Below are 7,498 nucleotides of genomic sequence, written 5' to 3'. Positions count from 1 at the left end.
CCATTCTGAAGGAGATCAGCCCTGGGATATCTTTGGAAGGAATGATGCTAAAGCTGAAACTCCAGTACTTTGGCCACCCCATGCGAAGAGTTGACTCATTGGAAAAGACTCTGATGCTGGGAGGGCCTGGGGGCAGCAGGAGAAGGGGACGACAGAGGATGAGATGGCTGGATGGCATCACTGACTCGATGGACGTGAGTCTGAATGAACCCCGGGAGTTGGTGATGGACAAGGAGGCCTGGCGTGCTGCGATTCATGGGGTCGCAAAGAGTTGGACACGACTGAGAGACTGATCTGATCTGATCTGATGGTGCAGTTGATCCGCTATTGGCACTTCTGGTTGTCCCTGATATGTCATCTCTAGTATGTGGTTACTTACGCAGTCTTACCTGGACACTTTCAAATCTTTGTCCCAACAAGAATCCTGCACCCCTCTTAGAGGCTATTGAGCAGATTCTTCCTACTTTAATTCATCTCCTACATCACGATGATCCAGAAGTATTAGCTGATACCTGCTGGGCTATTTCCTACCTTACTGGTGGTCCAAATGAATGGATTGAAATGATTGTGAAAACTGGGGTTGTACCCCAACTTGTGAAGCTTTTAGGAGCTACTGAATTGCCAGTTGTGACCACTGTGCTCAGAGCCACAGGAAATATTGTCACTGGGACACATGAACAAACACAGGTTGTAATAGATGCAGGAGCACTTGCTGTATTTCCCAGCCTGCTGACAAACTCCAAAACTAATATTCAGAAGGAAGCTACGTGGACAATGTCAAACATCTCAGCTGGCCGCCAGCACCAGATACAACAAGTTGTGAATCATGGATTAGTCCCATTCCTTGTTGGCCTTCTCTCAAAGACAGACTTTAAGACATAAAAGGAAGCCACATGGGCTGTGAATAACTATACAAGTGGCGGAACTGTTGAGCAGATCATGTACCTTGTTCATTGTGGCATAATAGAGCTGTTGATGAACCTCCTAACTGCAAAAGATACCAAAATTGGTCTGGTTATTCTGGATGCCGTTTCAAATATCTTTTGGGCTGCTGAGAAACTAGGTGAAACTGAGAAACTTAGTATAATGATTGAAGAATGTAGAGGTTTGGACAAAATTGAAGCTCTACAAAACCATGAAAATGAGTCTGTGTACAAAGCTTCATTAAACTTGATCGAGAAGTATTTCTTTGTAGAGGAAGAGGAAGATCAAAATGTTGTGCCAGAGACTACCTCTGAAGGCTATACATTCCAAGTGCAGGATGGCTCTGCTGGGACCTTCAACTTTTAGATGTACATCTGAGTCTTAGAGTTGTTCGTTGTGTACTATGCTTTGTATAAGTTTGTCTTACTGTTTCTCTACTAAGAACTCTTTTTAAATGTGGTTTGTTATTGTAGCACTTTTTACAACAAAACTGTACTTGAACAGTTCCAAACTGTACATACTGTATGAAGCTTCTCCTCTCAATGAGTTTCTTATTTCTATGTGGAATTTCATATCTTGCAATGTCCTGTAAATAAAGATTAAATTCAACCCTTTTCAATAAATAACTAAATTAATTAATTAATTAAAATGTCTTTGGATTTTTTATATTGCATCAAGTCTGCAGATTTCTTTGGGGAGAAACATTTTAACATTTTAACAATATTAGCTTGCAATCCATGAACACAATTCATCTTTCCATTTGCTTGAGTCCTATTTAACCACCTTCAGCAATATTTTGTTGTTTTCAGTATACGAGTCTTTCACCTCTTTGATTAAATTTATTTCTAAAATTTTTTTTCTTAATGGTACTATAACACAAAATGATTATTTTCCTAATTTCCTTTTCAGATAGTTTTTCACTAATGTATATAAATTCAAATGACTTTTGTGTGTTGATTTTGTACTCTGTGCTTGTGTACATGCTCAGTTGGTTCAGTCATGTCTGACTCTTTGTGATCCTATGGACTACAGCCCACCAGGCTCCTCTATCCATTGGATTAACCAGGCAAAAATACTGGAATGGGTTGCCACACCCTCCTTCAGGGCATCTTCCTGACCCAAGGATTGAACCCACATCTCCTACATTTCAGGCAGATTCTTTACCAAAAAACCACCAGGGAAGCCCCTTTGCATTCTGTAACTTTAGTAAACTCATTTTTAGTTCTAATAGTTTTTTTTTTTAATGATGTTTTTGGGGTTTTATATATAAAAGGGTTAGTTTTTTTTTCTTACTTTCCAATTTAGATAACTTGTATTTCTTTTTTGCCTAATTACTGTGGCTAAGACTTCTAATACTGTGTTAAATGGAAGTAGTGAGAGGTGAGCATCCTTATCTTAATCTTGCTTTTAAAGGAAAAACATTCAGCTTTTTACCATTGTGTATGATGTTATCTGTAGGTTTTTCATATGTAATCTTTATTATGTAGAGGTATCTTCCATTTGCTGCTAATTTGCTGGAAGTTTTTAACATGAAACTGTTGAATTTTCACAACTGCTTTTTCTCCATCTATTGATATGGTCTTGTGGTGTTATCCTCTATTCTCTGGATGTTGATGTATTATTTGAGTTTGTTACATTGAACCACCTTCATATTCCAGGGATAAATCCCACTTGGTCATGGTATATGAACCTTTTGGTTTGCAGACATCACAGCTCCCACTCCTGTCCAGTATAGAACATGTGGACAAAAAAACCAAACTCTCTGCTTCCCCCCTGGGGAGGGAAAGAGTCAAGCTGTATGTACAATGCCCCCAACTTCTCCAGAGTACTTACCTCCGCCCTGCCAGTCTCAGCTGGGTCCACCACAGTCAAGCAGCCTGGGGAAGAATGGATATGGAAGCTTGGGCTGGCAGACAACATATGTCACTCTGCTGGCTCACCACAAATTGACATGACAAAACCATAGCTGCCAGCTTCTCCTTGGGGAGTCATAGGGTTGATAGAGAATCCCAGAATCTGGCTGGGTTGATTGGTAGGCGTTGTCTCCTGTACGAGTCAGTGTGAAGACCAGGGGAGGTGTCTACTTTGTCCAATGCAAAGATATGAACATGCAGAGAGAGACAATAAAAATGAAAACTCAATCAAAGATGTTCCAAGCAAAGGAACAAGATCAGTCTACAAAAATCAACTCAAATGAAAGGAAGTGATATGATTTACCTGACAGAAAATTCAAAATAGATGTCATTAAAATGCTCACTGAGGTCAAGAGGATTGTAAGTGAGAATTGCAACAAAGAGACAGAAAATATTTTTTAAAAGCCAAATACAAATTAAGGAGCTAAGGACTGTAATAATTACGTGAAAAAATCATTATAGGGGTTCAACAACAAACTAGATCAAAGAAAGAAAGGATCAGTAAATTTCAAGACAATTCATTAGAAATAACCCAATCAGAGTAACAAGAATAAAAAAGAAAAAAGTAAAGGGACTTATGGAAAACCATCAAGACATCCAATATAAGCAGTATGGAAGTTCCAAAAGGAGAAGAGAGAAAGGACCAGAAAGCTTATTCAAAGAAATAATGAGTGAAAAAAGCCCCATATCTTGAGAAGGAAACAGATATCCAGATGTAAAAGTAGCCAAATCATCAAATAAGATGAATTCCCTAAAATCCACAACGAGACACTTTATTATCAAGTTGTCAAAAGTCAAAACAAAGAGAAAGGGGTGGTCCTAAGATACCAGAGGAATAGGATGGGGAGACCACTTTCTCCCCCACAAATTCATCAAAAGAACATTTGAATGCTGAGCAAATTCCACAAAACAACTTCTGATTGCTGGCAGAGGACATCAGGCACCAAGAAAGGCAGCCCATTGTCTTTGAAAGGAGGTAAGACAAAATGTAAAAGATAAAAAGAGAGACAAAGAGGTAGGGATGGAGATCCATCCCAGGAAGGGAGTCTTAATAAAGAGAAGTTTCCAAACACCAGGAAACACTCTCACTGGTGAGTCTGTGGTGAGTCTTGGAATCTCAAAGGGCAACATAACTGGGAGGAAAAATAAATAAATAAATAATTCAGTTCAGTTCAGTCGCTCAGTTGTGTCCGACTCTTTGCCACCCCATGAATTGCAGCACGCCCAGACTCCCTGTCCATCACCAACTCCTGGGGTTCACTCAGACTCACATCCATCGAGTCAGTGATGCCATCCAGCCATCTCATCCTCTGTCATCCCCTTCTCCTGCTGCCCCCAATCCCTCCCAGCATCAGAGTCTTTTCCAATGAGTCAACACTTCGCATGAGGTGGTCAAAGTACTGGAGTTTCAGCTTTAGCATCATTCTTTCCAAAGGACACCAGGGCTAATGTCCTTTAGAATGGACTGGTTGGATCTCCTTGCAGTCCAAGGGACTTTCAAGAGTCTTCTCCAACACCACAGTTCAAAAGCATCAATTCTTCGGTGCTCAGCCTTCTTCACAGTCCAACCCTCACATCCATACATGACCACAGGAAAAACCATAGCTTTGACTAGACGAACCTTTTTTGGCAAAGTAATGCCTCTGCTTTTCAATATGCTATCTAGGTTGGTCATAACTTTCCTTCCAAGGAGTAAGCGTCTTTTAATTTCATGGCTGCAGTCACCATCTGCAGTGATTTTGGAACCCAGAAAAATAAAGTCTGACACTGTTTCCACTGTTTCCCCATCTATTTCCCATGAAGTGATGGGACTGGATGCCATGATCTTCGTTTTCTGAATGTTGAGCTTTAAGCCAACTTTTTCACTCTCCTCTTTCACTTTCATCAAGAGGCTTTTGAGTTCCTCTTCACTTTCTGCCATAAGGGTGCTGTCATCTGCATATCTGAGGTGATTGATATTTCTCCTGGCAATATTGATTCCAGCTTGTGTTTCGTCCAGTCCAGCGTTTCTCATGATGTACTCTGCATAGAAGTTAAATAAGCAGGGTGACAATATACAGCCTTGACGTACTCCTTTTCCTATTTGGAACCAGTCTGTTGTTCCATGTCCAGTTCTAACTGTTGCTTCCTGATCTGCATACAGATTTCTCAAGAGGCAGGTCAGGTGGTCTGGGATTCCCATCTCTTTCAGAATTTCCCACAGTTTCTTGTGATCCACACAGTCAGAGGCTTTGGCATAGTCAATAAAGCAGAAATAGATGTTGTTCTGGAACTCTCTTGCTTTTTCAATGATCCAGTGGATGTTGGCAATTTGATCTCTGGTTCCTCTGCCTTTTCTAAAACCAGCTTGAACATCAGGAAGTTCACGGTTCACATATTGCTGAAGCCTGGCTTGGAGCATTTTGAGCATTACTTTGCTAGCATGTGAGATGAGTGCAATTGTGTGGTAGTTTGAGCATTAAAACCCACACATTACGTGCCTAATGGCAACTCCCAGTGGAGAAGCAGCCCAGACGCTCACATCCATCACTTGCAAGCGGGGGCTAGACAGGGAGGTGCGGGCTGCATTGCTTAAGGTAAGGATCGGGCCTAAATGCCCCGAGGGCAATTTAAGGGAACTAACTTGAGATAGCAACCCAGACTGTGGGATAGCCAGAGAGAGAGAGAAAAAAAAAAGAGAAAGAGACAGAGAGAGAACAATCCCGAGAAAAGCCCTAAGACACTGCCAGGCCCACTTACAGAACAAAGGACTCAGCAGAGCTAGCCAACTGCAGACCGGCCCGTTCCCCCACCGGAGACAGGCAGGTGAGGGCAGACAGAACCAGAAGGCAGCAATTGTGGCCCCAGAGAGGTATCCTCTACCAAACTGCAAGCAGGCTTCGTTGCAAACCAAGACTTTTTGGAATTCTGGACTGTTTATGTCTGCTGCGAGGGTCACAGTCAGAGATCAGCACCCCAGAAGAGACACACGGCACACCTGAGAAGGTGCACACCAGTTGTACACCCAGAAAACCATGTGGCTGGGATGGGGGAGGCAATAAGACGCATTTCCCCCCTGGGGTAACTGCGCTCACCAAACACCTGGTCATCTGAGCTGCTCGGACTTGGGAAGGGACTAAAACGCAGGCCCAACCGAGACTATGCCTTTGTGGAGTACCTGAGAACCTGAACCTGAGTGGCTTAGACCTGAGAAGTGCACGCAACCCAGGGCCCACCTCAGACAGTTCCTGGCAGAGCAACCTAGAGCCTGAGAAGTGTAGACCTTGAAAGCACACACACCATGAGCGAGCAGGGGCAAACCCAGTGTGGCTGAAACACTGCGAGCACTCCCCACACATGCCAGTGATACTTGTTTGCAGTGTTCCTCCCTCCTCACAGCACAACTGAACAAGTGAGCCTAAAAAAGTGACCACCATCGCCCCCTTGTGTCAGGGCGGAAATTAGACATTGAAGAGACCAGCAAACAGAAGCTAAAATAAAGAGGGAACCACGTTGAAAGTGACAGGTGCAATAGGTTAAAACCTGCAGTTAGCACCGACTACATAGAAGGGGCCTAGAGATCTTGAGAAGTATAAGCTGGGTCAAAGAATTATCTGAAAAATGAACTGAACCCACACTGTCCCCAACAGCTCCAGAGAAAGTCCTAAATATATTTTTACTATTATAATTTTTAAATTAAAATTTTTTTAAATTTTAAGTCCTCTCAGTTCAGTTCAGTTCAGTTCAGTCACTCAGTCGTGCCCAACTCTTTGCGACCCCATGAATCGCAGCATGCCAGGCCTCCCTGTCCATCACCAACTCCCAGAGTTCACTTAAACTCATGTCCATCGAGTCAGCGATGCCATCCAGCCATCTCATCCTCTGCCGTCCCCTTTTCCTCCTGCCCCCAATCCCTCCCAGCATCAGAGTCTTTTCCAGAGTCAACTCTTCACATGAGGTGGCCAAAGTACTGGAGTTTCAGCTTCAGCATCATTCCTTCCAAAGAACACCAGGGCTGATGTCCTTTAGAATGGACTGGTTGGATCTCCTTGCAGTCCAAGGGACTCTCAAGAGTTTTCTCCAACATCACAGTTCAAAAGCATAAATTTTTTGGTGCTCAGCTTTCTTCACAGTCCAACTCTCACATTCATTAATTTTCATTTTTATAACCTACTATTACCTTCCCCCCAAAACCCTATTTTTAAAGCAAACTTCATATATATATATATTATAATTTTTGTGACTTTGTTTTGTTTTTTTAATATTGTATTTTTGAGACTCTAACCTGTACTCTTGGAGAAGGCAATGGCAACCCACTCCAGTACTCTTGCCTGGAGAATTCCAGGGATGGCAGAGCCTGGTGGGCTGCTGTCTATGGAGTTGCACAGAGTTGGACGTGACTGAAGTGACTTAGCAGCAGGAGCAACCTCTACTCTAGATTTTTAATCTTTGCTTTTTGGTATTTGTTATCAATTTTGTGCCTTTAAGAACCGAGTCTTCAGTACCCATTTTTATTTGAGAGTGAGATTACTGGCTTGATTGTTCTTCCCCCTTTGGACTCTCCCTTTTCTCCACTAGGTCACCTCTATCTCCTCCTTCTCTTCTCTACCCAACTCTGTGAATCTCTTTGTGTGTTCCAGGTTGTGGAGAACGCTTAGGGAACTGATTACTGACTGGATCTG

The 7,498-nt window shown here is 42.5% G+C and overlaps 1 pseudogene; it reads left to right on the top strand.

Moving 5' to 3' along the window:
- Nucleotides 1-303: 303 nt before the first annotated feature.
- On the top strand, nt 304-4,796 carry LOC133243145 (importin subunit alpha-1-like; annotated as a pseudogene).
- The last annotated feature ends 2,702 nt before the right edge of the window (nt 4,797-7,498 follow it).

Source organism: Bos javanicus, chromosome X, assembly GCF_032452875.1.
Source record: "Bos javanicus breed banteng chromosome X, ARS-OSU_banteng_1.0, whole genome shotgun sequence".
NCBI lineage: Eukaryota > Metazoa > Chordata > Mammalia > Artiodactyla > Bovidae > Bos > Bos javanicus.
The sequence above is the reverse complement of the archived record's forward strand: the minus strand, read 5'-3'. Positions and strand labels throughout refer to the sequence as shown.